The sequence below is a fragment of the Macaca thibetana genome, chromosome 13 (genome assembly GCF_024542745.1).
Source record: "Macaca thibetana thibetana isolate TM-01 chromosome 13, ASM2454274v1, whole genome shotgun sequence".
Classification (NCBI taxonomy): domain Eukaryota; kingdom Metazoa; phylum Chordata; class Mammalia; order Primates; family Cercopithecidae; genus Macaca; species Macaca thibetana.
In genome coordinates this window covers 14681614-14698406 of record NC_065590.1, presented here as the reverse complement: position 1 = coordinate 14698406, position 16793 = coordinate 14681614, and the positions used below count along the sequence as shown (strand labels likewise).

The 16793-nt window shown below is 40.1% G+C and overlaps 1 long non-coding RNA gene across 1 annotated transcript; it reads left to right on the top strand.

Annotated features, from left to right (window-relative positions):
• Nucleotides 1-1376: 1376 nt before the first annotated feature.
• LOC126934481 (uncharacterized) lies at nt 1377-7760 on the top strand. The gene is made up of 2 exons (XR_007718954.1): nt 1377-4776; nt 5294-7760. It is a non-coding gene; the product is annotated as an uncharacterized LOC126934481 (long non-coding RNA).
• Nucleotides 7761-16793: the final 9033 nt, after the last annotated feature.

The window sequence follows — 16793 nt, the reverse complement described above, 5'->3', positions numbered from 1 at the left end:
TTAGGTATATCTCCTAATGCTATCCCTCCCCACTTCCCCCTCCCCACAAAAGGCCCCAGTGTGTGATGTTCCCCTTCCTGTGTTCAACTGATCTCATTGTTCAATTCCCACCTATGAGTGAGAACGTGCGGTGTTTGCTTTTCTGTTCTTGCGATAGTTTGCTGAGAATGATGGTTTCCAGCTGCATCCATGTCCCTACAAAGGACATAAACTCATCCTTTTTTATGGCTGCATAGTATTCCATAGTGTATATGTGCCACATTTTCTTAATCCAGTCTATCACTGATGAACATTTGGGTTGATTCTAACTCTTTGCTATTATGAATAGTGCCACAATAAACATACGTGTGCATGTGTCCTTATAGCAGCATGATTTATAATCCTTTGGGTATATACCCAGTAATGGGATGGCTGTGTCAAATGGTATTTCTAGTTGTAGATCCTTGAGGAATCACCACACTGTTTTCCACAATGGTTGAACTAGTTTACAGTCCCACCAACAATGTAAAAGTGTTCCTATTTCTCCACATCCTCTCCAGCATCTGTTGTTTCCTGACTTTTTAATGATTGCCATTCTAACTGGTGTGAGATGGTATCTCATTGTGGTTTTGATTTGCATTTCTCTGATGGTGAGTGATGATGAGTACTTTTTCATGTGTCTGTTGGCTGCATAAATGTCTTCTTTTGAGAAATGTCTGTTCATATCCTTTGCCCACTTTTTGATGGGGTTGTTTGTTTTTTTCTTGTAAATTTGTTTTGAGTTCTTTGTAGGTTCTGGATATTAGCCCTTTGTCAGATGAGTAGATTGCAAAAATTTTCTCCCATTCTGTAGGTTGCCTGTTCACTCTGATGGTAGTTTCTTTTGCTGTGCAGAAGCTCTTTAGTTTAATTAGATCTCATTTGTCAATTTTGGCTTTTGTTGCCATTGCTTTTGGTGTTTTAGACATGAAGTCCTTGCCCATGCCTATGTCCTGAATGGTATTACCTAGGTTTTCGTCTAAGGTTTTTATGGTTTTAGGTCTAACATTTAAGTCTCTAATCCTTCTTGAATTAATTTTCATATAAGGAGTAAGAAAAGGATCCAGTTTCAGCTTCTACTTATGGCTAGCCAATTTTCCCAGCACCATTTATTAAATAGGGAATCCTTTCCCCATTTCTTGTTTTTGTCAGGTTTGCCAAAGATCAGATGGCTGTAGATGTGTGGTATTATTTCTGAGGGCTTTGTTCTGTTCCATTGGTCTATATTTCTGTTTTGATGCCAGTACCATGCTGTTTTGGTTACTGTAGCCTTGTAGTATAGTTTGAACTCAGGTAGTGTGATGCCTCCAGCTTTGTTCTTTTGGCTTAGGATTGTCTTGGCAATGTGGTCTCTTTTTTGGTTCCATATGAACTTTAAAGTAGTTTTTTCCAATTCTGTGAAGAAAGTCATTGGTAGCTTAATGGGAATGGCATTGAATCTATAAATTACCTTGGGCAGTATGGCCATTTTCACAATATTGATTCTTCCTATCCATGAGCATGGTATGTTCTTCCATTTGTTTGTGTCCTCTTTTATTTCACTGAGCAGTGGTTTGTAGTTCTCCTTGAAGAGGTCCTTTACATCCCTTGTAAGTTGGATTCCTAGGTATTTTATTCTCTTTGAAGCTATTGTGAATGGAAGTTCATTCATGATTTGGCTCTCTGTTTGTCTGTTACTGGTGTATAAGAATGCTTGTGATTTTTGTACATTGATTTTGTATCCTGAGACTTTGCTGAAGTTCCTTATCAGCTTAAGGAGATTTTGGGCAGAGACAATGGGGTTTTCTAAATATACAATCATGTCATCTGCAAACAGGGACAATTTGACTTCTTCTTTTCCTAACTGAATACCCTTTATTTCTTTTTCTTGCCTGATTGCCCTAGCCAGAACTTCCACCACTATGGTGGAAGTCAGAACTTCCACCACTATAGGAGTTCCACCACTATAGGAGTGGTGAGAGAGGGCATCCCTATCTTATGCCAGTTTTCAAAGGGAATGCTTCCTGTTTTTGCCCATTCAGTATGATATTGGCTGTGGGTTTGTCATAAATAGCTCTTATTATTTGAGATACGTTCCATCAATACCAAATTTATTGAGAGTTTTTAGCATGAAGAGCTGTTGAATTTTGTCAAAGGCCTTTTCTGCCTCTATTGAGATAATCATGTGGTTTTTGTCTTTGGTTCTGTTTATATGCTGGATTACGTTTATTGATTTGTGTATGTTGAACCAGCCTTGCATCCCAGAGATGAAGCCCACTTGATCATGGTGGTTACGCTTTTTGATGTGCTGCTGGATTCGGTTTGCCAGTATTTTATTGAGGATTTTTGCATCGATGTTCTGTTCTTTTACATTTGCTGAGGAGTGCTTTACTTCCAATTATGTGGTCAATTTTGGAATAAGTGCGATGTGGTGCTGAGAAGAATGTATATTGTGTTGATTTGGAGTGAAGAGTTCTGTAGATGTCTATTAGGTCCGCTTGGTGCAGAGTTGAGTTCAATTCCTGGATATCCTTGTTAACTTTCTGTCTCATTGATCTGTCTAATGTTGACAGTGGGATGTTAAAGTCTCCCATTATTGTATGGGAGTCTAAGTCTCTTTGTAAGTCTCTAAGGACTTGCTTTATGAATCTGGGTGCTCCTGTATTGGTTGCATATATATTTAGGATACTTAGCTCTTCTTGTTGAATTGATCCCTTTACCATTATGTAATGGCCTTCTTTGTCTCTTATGATCTTTGATGGTTTAAAGTCTGTTTTATCAGAGACTAGGATTGCAACCCCTGCCTTTTTTTGTTTTCCATTTGCTTGGTAGATCTAGAAAAGGCTTTCAAATAAAATTCAATGCCTCTCCATATTAAAAACTCCAAAAAATCTGGGTATTGAAGAAACATAACTCAAAATGATGAGCTGTTTTTGTACCAGTATCATGCTGTTTTGGTTACTGTAGCCCTGTAGTGTAGTTTGAAGTTGGTTAACATGATGCCTCCAGCTTCTTTCTTTTTGCTGAGGATTGCTTGGCTATTAGAGCTCTTTTTTTGGTTCCGCATGAATTTTGAAATAGTTTGCTCTAGTTCTGTGAGGAATGCGATTGGTAGTTTAATAGGGATAGCTTGCATCTGTAAATTACTTTGGGCAGTATAGCCATTTTAATGACATTAATTCTTCCTATCCATGAGAATGAAATGTTTTTCCGTTTGTTTATGTCTTCTCTGATTTCTCTGAGCAGTGTTTTGTAATTCTCCTAGAGATCTCCTAGAGATCTTTCACCTCCCTGGTTAGCTGTATTCCTAGGTATTTTAGTTTTTCTGTGTGTAGCAATTATGAATGGGATTGTGTTCTTCATTTGACTCTCTTCTTGACTTGATGTATAGGACTGCTAGTAATTTTCACACATTGATTTTGTATGCTAAGATTTTGCTACAGTTTATCAGCAGAAGCAGCTTTGGGGCCAAGACTGTGGGGTTTTCTGGATATGGAATCATGTCATCTGTAAACAGAGACAGTTTGATTTCCTATCTATTCCTCTCTTCCTTCCTCTATTTGGATGCCCTTCCAGTTTTGCACATTCAGTGTAACGTTGGCTGTGGGTTTGTCATGGCTAGCTCTCATCATCTTGGCACTTCTGACTAGAAGGGCAAGAGGGGCCAGTGTTGTTGTTCTCTGAAAGGTAAGTGCAGCCCACAATTACAAATGTAGTGAAGAAGATACATGCATATGTATAAGTACATATAATTGAGATATATTTAGCAGACATAATCAATAGAGTTGATGAGTGACTGACTGGATGTGTGGGGAATTTATATCACTCCCAGGTTTTTGACTTGGGCAACTGGACACTCACGAAGGAAAAAGAGGATCCAAGGAGAGGAACTTGTCTGAGGACTGGGGTAGGGCTGAACGGCTGCATTTGAGACTAGTGGAGGGTGGGCTGGGCATGGGATGCACAAATGGAAATTCCACTGGGTCTGCAGCTCACACATGGGCATGACCAGCATAGAGATAGAGAGGCCCCAACACTGCTGAGAAACTGTAATTCCCTGGTGATGGTGTCAGCTGAGAAGGGAAGGAAGCCCATTTGAGGACACCGATCATTTGAGGACACTGAAGAAGGAGTGAGCAGACAAAAAGGAGCCCACAGAAGACAGGGAAGAAACAACTAGAGGGAGAAGCCAAGGCAAGCGTGTGTGGTAACATATAGGAACTGAGGGAGAGGACATTTCAAGATGGAGGGGATGTCATACAACAGGACTATGCAATGGTTTTTGACTGTGTCCACAGGAAGTCACAACAGGCAAGGGAAAGAAACCAGAACCCTGTCATGGAGTTAAGGAGTGAGTCAGAGAGGAGATGGGTAGGGACAGTGAGGTAAGGCCTCTTTTTAAGGAAGTTTGGCTGAAGGATAGACTAGCTGGACACATGCTGGGTGTGTGGGGTAGAGGGAGCAATGATGCGGGGTAGGAGAGCCTTGAGCCTGTGAGAAGAATCTCCTAGAACAGAGAAGCTGAAGTTAAAGTTATGGGAGAGAGTGGGGATAACTGAGTGACAGATAATCAGTGACCTTTGCCAAGAGCACAGCCCTCTTTCACTGTCACAGAGAGGAAGGACAAAACAATTGGTGTTCAAGAGTTTGTAGCACAATATTTTAACTATGTCCTTTAAAAAGTTTCTCCACAGACACTACCCAAAGCAGTCCTTCACTACAGTGGCAGATGGACCTGAACATTTTCACCTGAAGCAGCAGAGGGAATTGCAGAGTCAGGTAATTTCTAGAAGGCTTGCTTTGTTAGATTGATACTAAAGATTATTCATGAGGCCAGTCTTCTGAGATTTCTGTCATTTCTGTCATGCCAGGTCACCAACCAGTAAGGAGGCTAAAAGCAGGCCTCTTTGGGGATTCCAGATGGAAGTGTTAGACATCTGTAGTATTCCTGGTCTCGAATCATCCTGATATTCTTCATTTTGTTATTCACATTGGACTAGGGCAAGGAAATGAGTTCTGGTCCAAGTCAATGTTTCCCAATAATGTTGATGTATTTGGTTCTAAATATTTAAACACATTTTATAAATAGCTTTTCCACACCACATATATAGGGAAAAGCCAGGAGTTAACTTGGGCCAGCAGCACTGTATGCGGGGCTAACACCTTGTCTGTGTATCTCACACCAACCCTAAGCTTTTTTTCCTTCCTGTCACTTTACTCATCTTTCTTTCACATGAAATAATGTTCATTTTCTTTGAAAATGAGCTCATTTCCTTGTTTTCTTTCCATATCTCAGCAAGAACAAAGATCACCACAAGTGGCCCCCCTTCAACTATGCTAGATGGCAACTTGCCTTCAGTATGGTGAAACACATCGGTTAAGACGGGTTGTGCATGGCAGGACTTTCTACAAGGACACCCAATCTCCTTAATAAACATGAGATGTTCTCTTTCCAGAAGTTCTCTTGCCTGACACAGCACAGGAAGATGCCGAATGGCCACACAGTGATCTATTGATCAGTGGTGACGTAAGGGGGTCAGAAGGGAGGAGTGAGGAGAAGCAGGGAAGACTGGGTGGTTGTAGGCCTCCTTCATCTGTTCATTGGCTGTGGCATTAGGCCAGCTACTCTTTGCACTTCTGTAAAGTGAGACGGTCGATCTTGTCTACTTCTCCAGAGGATGGCTGCAAGTGTCAAATGTAGGGTAGTTAGGTGGGAGGGCATTTCAAAAAGTTAAAAAATGTGATTTTGGAGGCTTGTAATGTTGATGATTGTTATAATCCCTGATAATTCCTAGTATGAAAAAGGGAAAAGAAGATAATCTGTGAAAGAAGTAAGTGTCCAGTTACTAGTCTTTGAAAAGTGTCAGTCTGTAGCTCTTCTTAATGAGAATAGGCAGCTTTCAGTTGCCCAGGGTCAGATTTCCTTAGTGGTGTATCTAATCACAGGAAAGATTGTGGTTCCCTCCAGTCTCTTTCTGGGGGACTAGAGCCCACTTCTCATTTCATTTAATTAGCGGAAATATAACTCAAAGTAGAATTTACTGTTCACAATGCCACAGAAACATGGTTGGAAACTATTTTTTGGTTTGTGTAAAATGCTGTTTTTATGTGCTTATAATGGTTCCAAAAATTGGGTGCTGGCCAAAGAGAGATACTGTTACAGAAGCCAGCAAGAAGACCTCTGTTCATTCACACCCCGGGGGTATCAGGAATTGACTCCAGTGTGTGCAAATCCAATTTGCCTGTCTTCTCAAGTTAGGGTTAATTGGATAATTCTGGAGAAGTACACACTGAAAACTATAACTAAGCCTAGCAATTAAATACTAGCTTCCTGCCTATTACATGCCTTTGTACCGTGCAAAAGAGCTCACAGGGCCTCTGAGGAAAGATCATTAACACACACCTCAAATGACTATGTCTGATTTCCTGGAAGGACTCAGAAAGGGAACGATGACTGTGGATTGGACTGGATAGTGCCTCATGCTGGAGGTGGCGTTTGAATGGAGCCTTGAAGGTTGAGAAAAAGTGATATAAACACTGGCTCCTTCCTTTTGAAAGCACATGACACTCTTTGGGCTTAGTGGTTATAGATACCTTTAGCACAGCCCAGGAGCAAGCATTCATTGTCTACCTATCATATGCTTGACTTTGGAAATGCAAATAAAAAAGGAGGTCACTGTTTTATGAAAGGATGATTTTATTCTACCTGATGTAGTCAGCTGCAAGCTTCAGAAGGCAGCACATACAATAATTATGGGCTGGTGAGATGAGAGCTAATGAAGAGATGTACAAAGTGCCATGGGATCACCAAGCAGTGGTCAGGTGAAGGCATCTGATTTTCTTTAAGATCTTGCTCAAATGTCATCTCCTCTAGAAGAAAATGTAGGGTTTCACTAGGCAGACAACATAGGGAAATTCATCTCAGTTCAAGAAACATGTATTGATTATCTAATACGTTCAAGCAGTTGTGCACTGGGTCTAGAAAAACATCATCATCATCATCATCATCATCATCATCATCATCATCAACAACAACAAAAATCTTGCTGTATTCCAGGCACATAATTTTACATGTATTATCTCATTTAATCTCAAACAACTCTATGACATAGGTGTTTATTATTATCCCTATTTAGATGAAACATTTAACCTTCAGAGAATTTAAATGAATTGCACTTGCAAGCTTAGCAGGTGAGGAATCAAATTTGGAATAGGACCTAGATCAGTGATCCCCTAGATCCACAATCTTGACCAGTACCCTGTTCTCTTTGCTTAGAGAGCACTGAGAGAAAATCTGTAAGCAAATAATCACAAAACAAGGGATGATGCAATATACGTAAAGGTAGGATTTTACCTTAAGTGGAAGGAGGAAGAAGTCATTATTTATTTTTTCTGGGTGAGAGATGAAAACACTTCTGCAAGAGTATTTCCAATTTCACCAAAGTATGGAAAGATGTTTATCCTAATAACAATACTCAGTAATGGTGTTTAATTTCAGCCTAGTACATGATTTGATTCTAAAACACAACATTTCCTTAGAATTTTTGATATCTGGAATTCTATAGCTCAATGGTTTTGGTGGAAAATTGACTATTAATATTTTATATACTTCTTTTGATAATTTTGGGGCTAAATGAATCAAATCTATTCATAATTCTTAAGTTTTCAAATTCTGAAATCTTTTAGAGTTGTTTGGTTAAAACTAGTTCTTCCAGTTTGTTAGCTTACCAAATGAGCCAAAATAAGGAAAAAACAAAAATTTATTTTCAGTCAGATATAGAAAGTTATTTAGTTTAGTTACATGATATTATCTCTGCCTTTAAAAAATTTCTTCTTTCTTTTTTTCTCCCTCTCTCTTTTTGAGGGGATTATAAACACTGCCAATATTTTTTGCCTAAAGGGTAAATCCTCCTAAACTCTTTTGGGATCTATGTTAGGTGCCAGATTGTCATAAGAAAATTATGTGAACTACTGGTGAATAAACAAGCAAACCAGAAGTTAGTTTTTCAGAACAGATGCAAGCCAGTAGTTCACAGGCATTATCCAGCAACTGGTGGGGATCTACTTGGCCAGCCCCTGACCACTGTAGATGTGAACTTCCCTGGACCTTGGCAGTCAAAAGGGAGAGAGGCAGAGAAAGCCCCGTTCTCATCACTAATTCCCTTTTGACCACACATGACAGCATGACCTGCTTCAAAGAAATAATTCTATAAATTATAGAATTATTTATAGAATTCTAAATGGTGGTTAGGTGCCCCCACAAGCTCACAGTAGCCCATTCAACAAAGAGCAAAAGTAAAATTACTTCTGATGGATTTAGCAACATCATAGTTCACCCGTGAGGCAACAGGCTTTTATTGCTTGCTTCGAGACTGGCTTCTTCTCATTTTCTTTAGGAAAGTGAGCCTACCTGACTTAGAAACAAAATTTTGGAACAGAAACCCTTTGTAAGTTGGGAGATCCCTAAACTAAAATTTCAAGTGAGATGAAAAGCCCCTTGAGAAATAAAATTCTGTCTGGTCATGGTGGCTGATGCCTGTAATTCTGGCACTTTGGAAGGTTGAGGCAGGAAGATCACTTGAGGCCAGGAGTTTGAGACCAGCCTAAGCAACATAGGGAAACCCCTGTGATATGTTTTGGACATGTGTCCCCACCCAAATCTCATGTTGAACTGTAATCCCCAGTGTTGTAGGTGGTGTCTGGAGGGAGATGACTGGATTACGAGGGTGGATTTCTCATGAATGGTTTAGTACTATCTCCGTGGTACTCCTCATGATAGCAGGTGAGCTCTCACAAGATCTGGTTGTTTAAAAGTGTGTAGTATCTCCCCTCTCACTCACTTGTTCCTGCTTTCACTATGTGACATGCCCTGCTCCACTTTCACAATCTGCCAGTAATTTGTGGCAGGTTATGAGTGTGTGTAATTTATGAGTGCTGATAGGATGAAAGATAGAAAATGATTTTAGATAGAAAGAAAATCATTCCGGAAGCTTCGAGTCTTCCTTTTGTAATCTATGTTGGTTCTTTTTTAATATTCCCTGTTTCAACACTGACTGACTTGGAGTCTCTCTCACCATGACTACATGTAATATGTGATTCTAGGATGTATACTAGAACAGAAAATGGACACTAAATAAAAACTGAGGAATTTTGAACAAGTATGGTTTTTAGATAATAATAGTATAACAATATTGATGCCTTAATTGTAATGAATGCACCACACTAATATAAAATGTTAGTAATAGAGAAAGCAGAGTTTGGGTACTTACCAGGAACATTATACTATTTTTACAATGTTTCTGTAAACCCAATAGTGTTCAAAAATTAAAATTTTATTTAAATCAATTGCACTATATAAGATTAATTAAACCCAAATTGTGGAAAATATAACTTCTGTTATAATGTCCTTGGAAGCTTCTAAAGACAGGCTTTTATTTTCTATTTTTAGTAGAAATTGTACATATTTTCAAGTCAAACTGTTAATATGTGACAATATTTGCAGTACTGAAAGCTTAATAACTTATAGATTCATGGTAATGAAAAGCAAAGCATACTGTTGTTTTTTGGAATACTGTACGAATTATGTTTTGTTTTGTTTTGTTTTGTTTTTTAAGACGGATTCTCACTCATTTGCCCAGGCTGGAGTGCAGTGGGATGATCTCAGCTTACTGCAACTTCTGCCTTCCAAGTTCAAACAGTTCTTCTGCCTTAGCCTCCCCAGTAGCTGGGACTACAGGCATGTGCCACTATACCTGGCTAATTTTTTTTTTTTTTTGTATTTTGCATAGAGATGGGGTTTTACCATGTTGGCCAGGCTGGTCTCGAATTCCTGACCTCAGGTGATCTGCCCACTTTGGCCTCCAAAAGTGCTGGGATTACAGGCATGAGCCATCATGCCTGGCCAACACATGTAATCTCCTATACAAGATTTATAATAACAGTTATGTAATACTCATTAAGGGACAGTGATCTACATAAAATAAAAGGCCAGGCATAGTGGCTCATGCCTGTAATCCCAGCATTTTGGGAAGCCAATACACGAGGACTGCTTGAGTTCAAAACCAACTTTGTCTGGAGGCATCATGCTACCTGACTTCAAATTATACTACAAGGCTACAGTAACCAAAACAGCATGGTGCTGGTACCAAAACAGAGATATAGACCAATGGAACAGAACAAAGCCCTCAGAAATAATACCACACATCTACAGCCATCCGATCTTTGACAAACCTGACAAAAACAAGAAATGGGGAAAAGTTTCCCTATTTAATAAATGGTGCTGGGAAAATTGGCTAGCCATAAGTAGAAAGCTGAAACTGGATCCTTTCCTTACTCTTTATATGAAAATTAATTCAAGATGGATTAGAGACTTAAATGTTAGACCTAAAACCATAAAAACCCTAGAAGAGGCGGAGCAAGATGGCCGAATAGGAACAGCGCCAGTCTCCAACTCCCAGCGCGAGCGACACAGAAGACCAGTGATTTCTGCATTTTCAACTGAGGTACTGGGTTCATCTCACTAGGGAGTGCCAGACAATCGGTGCTGGTCAGCTGCTGCAGCCTGACCAGCGAGAGCTGAAGCAGGGCGAGGCATCGCCTCACCTGGGAAGTGCAAGGGGAAAGGGAATCCCTTTTCCTAGCCAGGGGAACTGAGACACACAACACCTGGAAAATCGGGTAACTCCCACCCCAATACTGTGCTTTAAGCAAACAGGCACACCAGGAGATTATATCCCACACCTGGCCGGGAGGGTCCCACGCCCACAGAGCCTCCCTCATTGCTAGCACAGCAGTCTCCGATATCGCAGCAAGGCAGCAGCGAGGCTGGGGGAGGGGTGCCCGCCATTGCTGAGGCTTAAGTAGGTAAACAAAGCCGCTGGGAAGCTGGAACTGGGTGGAGCTCACAGCAGCTCAAGGAAACCTGCCTGTCTCTGTAGACTGCACCTCTGAGGACAGGGCACAGTAAACAACAACAAAAGCCAAAAGCAGCAGAAACCTCTGCAGATGCAAATGACTCCGTCTGACAGCTTTGAAGAGAGCAGTGGATCTCCCAACACGGAAGTTGAGATCTGAGAAGGGACAGACTACCTGCTCAAGTGGGTCCCTGACCCCTGAGTAGCCTAACTGGGAGACATCCCCCACTAGGGGAGACCGACACCCCACACCTCACAGGGTGGAGTACACCCCTGAGAGGAAGCCTCCAAAGCAAGAATCAGACAGGTACACTCGCTGTTCAGCAATATTCTATCTTCTGCAGCGTCTGCTGCTGACACCCAGGAAAACAGCGTCTGGAGTGGACCTCTGTAATCTCCAACAGACCTACAGCTGAGGGTCCTGACTGTTAGAAGGAAAACTATCAAACAGGAAGGACACCTACACCAAAACCCCATCAGTACGTCACCATCATCATCAAAGACGAGCGGCAGATAAAACCACAAAGATGGGGAAAAAGCAGGGCAGAAAAGCTGGAAATTCAAAAAATAAGAGTGCATCTCCCCCAGCAAAGGAGCGCAGCTCATTGCCAGCAATGGATCAAAGCTTGACGGAGAATGACTTTGACGAGATGAGAGAAGAAGGCTTCAGTCCATCAAACTTCTCAGAGCGAAAGGAGGAATTACGTACCCAGCACAAAGAAACTAAAAATCTTGAAAAAAAAAGTGGAAGAATTGATATCTAGAGTAATTAATGCAGAGAAGGTCATAAACAAAATGAAAGAGATGAAAACCATGACACGAGAAATACATGACAAATGCACAAGCTTCAGTAACCGACTCGATCAACTGGAAGAAAGAGTATCAGTGATTGAGGATCAAATGAACAAAATGAAGCGAGAAGAGAAACCAAAAGAAAAAAGAAGAAAAAGAAATGAACAAAGCCTGCAAGAAGTATGGGATTATGTAAAAAGACCAAATCTACGTCTGATTGGGGTGCCTGAAAGTGAGGGGGAAAATGGAACCAAGTTGGAAAACACTCTTCAGGATATCATCCAGGAGAACTTCCCCAACCTAGTAGGGCAGGCCAACATTCAAATCCAGGAAATACAGAGAACGCCACAAAGATACTCCTCGAGAAGAGCAACTCCAAGACACATAATTGCCAGATTCACCAAAGTTGAAATGGAGGAAAAAATCTTAAGGGCAGCCAGAGAGAAAGATCGGGTTACCCACAAAAGGAAGCCCATCAGACTAACAGCAGATCTCTCAGCAGAAACTCTACAAGCCAGAAGAGAGTGGGGGCCAATATTCAACATTCTTAAAGAAAAGAATTTTCAACCCAGAATTTCATATCCAGCCAAACTAAGTTTCATAAGTGAAGGAGAAATAAAATCCTTTACAGATAAGCAAATGCTTAGAGATTTTGTCACCACTAGGCCTGCCTTACAAGAGACCCTGAAGGAAGCACTAAACATGGAAAGGAACAACCGGTACCAGCCATTGCAAACACATGCCAAAATGTAAAGACCATTTAGGCTAGGAAGAAACTGCATCAACTAACGAGCAAAATAACCAGTTAATATCATAATGGCAGGATCAAGTTCACACATAACAATATTAACCTTAAATGTAAATGGACTAAATGCTCCAATTAAAAGACACAGATTGGCAAACTGGATAAAGAGTCAAGACCCATCAGTCTGCTGTATTCAGGAGACCCATCTCACAAGCAGAGACATACATAGGCTCAAAATAAAGGGATGGAGGAAGATTTACCAAGCAAATGGAGAACAAAAAGAAGCAGGGGTTGCAATACTAGTCTCTGATAAATCAGACTTTAAACCATCAAAGATCAAAAGAGACAAAGAAGGCCATTGCATAATGGTAAAAGGATCAATTCAACAGGAAGAGCTAACTATACTAAATATATATGCACCCAATACAGGAGCACCCAGATTCATAAAGCAAGTCCTTAGAGACTTACAAAGAGACTTAGACTCTCATACAATAATAATGGGAGACTTCAACACCCCACTGTCAACATTAGACAGATCAACGAGACAGAAAGTTAACAAGGATATCCAGGAATTGAACTCATCTCTGCAGCAAGCAGACCTAATAGACATCTATAGAACTCTCCAACCCAAATCAACAGAATATACATTCTTCTCACCACCACATCGCACTTACTCCAAAATTGACCACATAATTGGAAGTAAAGCACTCCTCAGCAAATGTACAAGAACAGAAATTATAACAAACTGTCTCTCAGACCACAGTGCAATCAAACTAGAACTCAGGACTAAGAAACTCAATCAAAACCGCTCAACTACATGGAAACTGAACAACCTGCTCCTGAATGACTACTGGGTACATAACGAAATGAAGGCAGAAATAAAGATGTTCTTTGAAACCAATGAGAACAAAGATACAACATACCAGAAATCTGGGACACATTTAAAGCAGTGTGTAGAGGGAAATTTATAGCACTAAATGCCCACAAGAGAAAGCTGGAAAGATCTAAATTTGACACTCTAACATCACAATTAAAAATTCCCTTTGAAAACTGGCACAAGACAGGGATGCCCTCTCTCACCACTCCTATTCAACATAGTGTTGGAAGTTCTGGCTAGGGCAATCAGGCAAGAGAAAGAAATCAAGGGTATTCAGTTAGGAAAAGAAGAAGTCAAATTGTCCCTGTTTGCAGATGACATGATTGTATATTTAGAAAACCCCATTGTCTCAGCCCAAAATCTCCTTAAGCTGGTAAGCAACTTCAGCGAAGTCCCAGGATACAAAATCAATGTGCAAAAATCACAAGCATTCTTATACACCAGTAACAGACAAACAGAGAGCCAAATCATGAATGAACTTCCATTCACAATAGCTTCAAAGAGAATAAAATACCTAGGAATCCAACTTACAAGGGATGTAAAGGACCTCTTCAAGGAGAACTACAAACCACTGCTCAGTGAAATAAAAGAGGACACAAACAAATGGAAGAACATACCATGCTCATGGATAGGAAGAATCAATATTGTGAAAATGGCCATACTGCCCAAGGTTATTTATAGATTCAATGCCATCCCCATGAAGCTACGAATGAGTTTCTTCACAGAATTGGAAAAAACTGCTTTAAAGTTCATATGGAACCAAAAAAGACCCCGCATCTCCAAGACAATCCTAAGTCAAAAGAACAAAGCTGGAGGCATCACACTACCTGACTTCAAACTATACTACAAGGCTACAGTAACCAAAACAGCATGGTACTGGCATCAAAACAGAGATATAGACCAATGGAACAGAACAGAGTCCTCAGAAATAATACCACACATCTACAGCCATCTGATCTTTGACAAACCTGAGAAAAACAAGAAATGGGGAAAGGATTCCCTATTTAATAAATGGTGCTGGGAAAATTGGCTAGCCATAAGTAGAAAGCTGAAACTGGATCCTTTCCTTACTCCTTATACTAAAATTAATTCAAGATGGATTAGAGACTTAAATGTTAGACCTAATACCATAAAAATCCTAGAGGAAAACCTAGGTAGTACCATTCAGGACATAGGCATGGGCAAAGACTTCATGTCTAAAACACCAAAAGCAACGGCAGCAAAAGCCAAAATTGACAAATGAGATCTAATTAAACTAAAGAGCTTCTGCACAGCAAAAGAAACTACCATCAGAGTGAACAGGCAACCTACAGAATGGGAGAAAATTTTTGCAATCTACTCATCTGACAAAGGGCTAATATCCAGAACCTACAAAGAACTCAAACAAATTTACAAGAAAAAAACAAACAACCCCATCAAAAAGTGGGCAAAGGATATGAACAGACATTTCTCAAAAGAAGACATTCATACAGCCAACAGACACATGAAAAAATGCTCATCATCACTGGCCATCAGAGAAATGCAAATCAAAACCACATACCATCTCACACCAGTTAGAATGGCAATCATTAAAAAGTCAGGAAACAACAGGTGCTGGAGAGGATGTTGAGAAATAGGAACACTTTTACACTGTTGGTGGGATTGTAAACTAGTTCAACCATTATGGAAAACAGTATGGCGATTCCTCAAGGATCTAGAACTAGATGTACCATATGACCCAGCCATCCCATTACTGGGTATATACCCAAAGGATTATAAATCATGCTGCTATAAAGACACAGGCACACGTATGTTTATTGCAGCACTATTCACAATAGCAAAGACTTGGAATCAACCCAAATGTCCATCAGTGACAGACTGGATTAAGAAAATGTGGCACATATACACCATGGAATACTATGCAGCCATAAAAAAGGATGAGTTTGTGTCCTTTGTAGGGACATGGATGCAGCTGGAAACCATCATTCTTAGCAAACTATCACAAGAACAGAAAACCAAACACGCATGTTCTCACTCATAGGTGGGAACTGAACAATGAGATCACTTGGACTCGGGAAGGGGAACATCACACACTGGGGCCTATCATGGGGAGGGGGGAGGGGGGAGGGATTGCATTGGGAGTTATACCTGATGTAAATGACGAGTTGATGGGTGCTGACAAGTTGATGGGTGCAGCACACCAACATGGCACAAGTATACATATGTAACAAACCTGCACGTTATGCACATGTACCCTAGAAGTCAAAGTATAATAATAATAATAAAAAAAAAAGAAAAAAAAAGAACAGTTAGAGTCACAGAGTTTTTAACAAATGACTTTTTAGCAGCAATTATGAAATAGTAAATGACTGCTTCAAATAGGCTACCACATATGTATGTTTATTGTCAAAATATATCTACAAGAATCATGTAAACACATTTTCAGATTCAAACAAACAAACAATGAATGTGGCTTTATCAGGAGATCCACTTAATGGAAAATTTCTCAAATCTGTGATTGAGTCAAAAGTACATTTGTCACTGATGGAAAGCTTGAGGTTTTATTTGTTTCTGTTTTTATTTTTGGTCCTTAGAAATAAACAACTTTCTCTCCACTCTGTCCCACCTCATGCTGCTGAGGATGGCCATGGGGGCAGTGACTCTAAGGTAGGAGGAAGGCTGTGTTCTCAGGGTGTTCGTGCCTCCTGCCCACCTGAGTGACCTCATGGAGCAGAGCCACCTACATCACCAAGGTCACCTGCCTGCCTCTGCACTGCCATGGCACAGACATAGAAACCTTGTCCCATTTAGTCCACCATATTTTGAGGCTTCTTTGCAATAAATTTGATTATGCTCTGATTCTCCTTGTATCTCTCCTCTTTCAGATTTGGAATCATGTATTTTCCACCAATTTGACTTGAGAGTATAGACCTTTGGGATATCAGCATCATGCAGGTTGTACATTTGTTTGCTTTTCCTAAAAACATATCTAACCAACCTTGAATGGGTTTTGATTTTATCTCCTGTCTCATAAAAAAGCAGAAATTCAAGGTGGCTAGGTGCTGTCAATCACAGGAGGGCTAAAAGTGACGATGGCATTGCTTAGCTCCTGTTCTTGCTATTTACATTTTATTTTCTTTTACTGCATTCTGTAACAACATTTAGGCTCAATGATGCATGAATTAGTATTTTTGAATAACATATTAAGTGTTTATGTTTCTTAATTTGAGGGCTACGATCTAATAAATATGTATATACATTTTGCCATGCAACTTTTAAACCTAACAGAAATGACACATTGGAATTTTAATTGCACTTACTACAGAATCTGTTATCTTAACATAAATCATCTCAAGCATAATTTAAACCATTAGCCTGCATCAGGATCTTGTTCTATTGATTCAATCAGCCTTCTTCTATCTCTACACCGTGTTATCACATGTAACAGACGTCACTCATTACTCGGATTCATATAAATTTATTTGGCAGG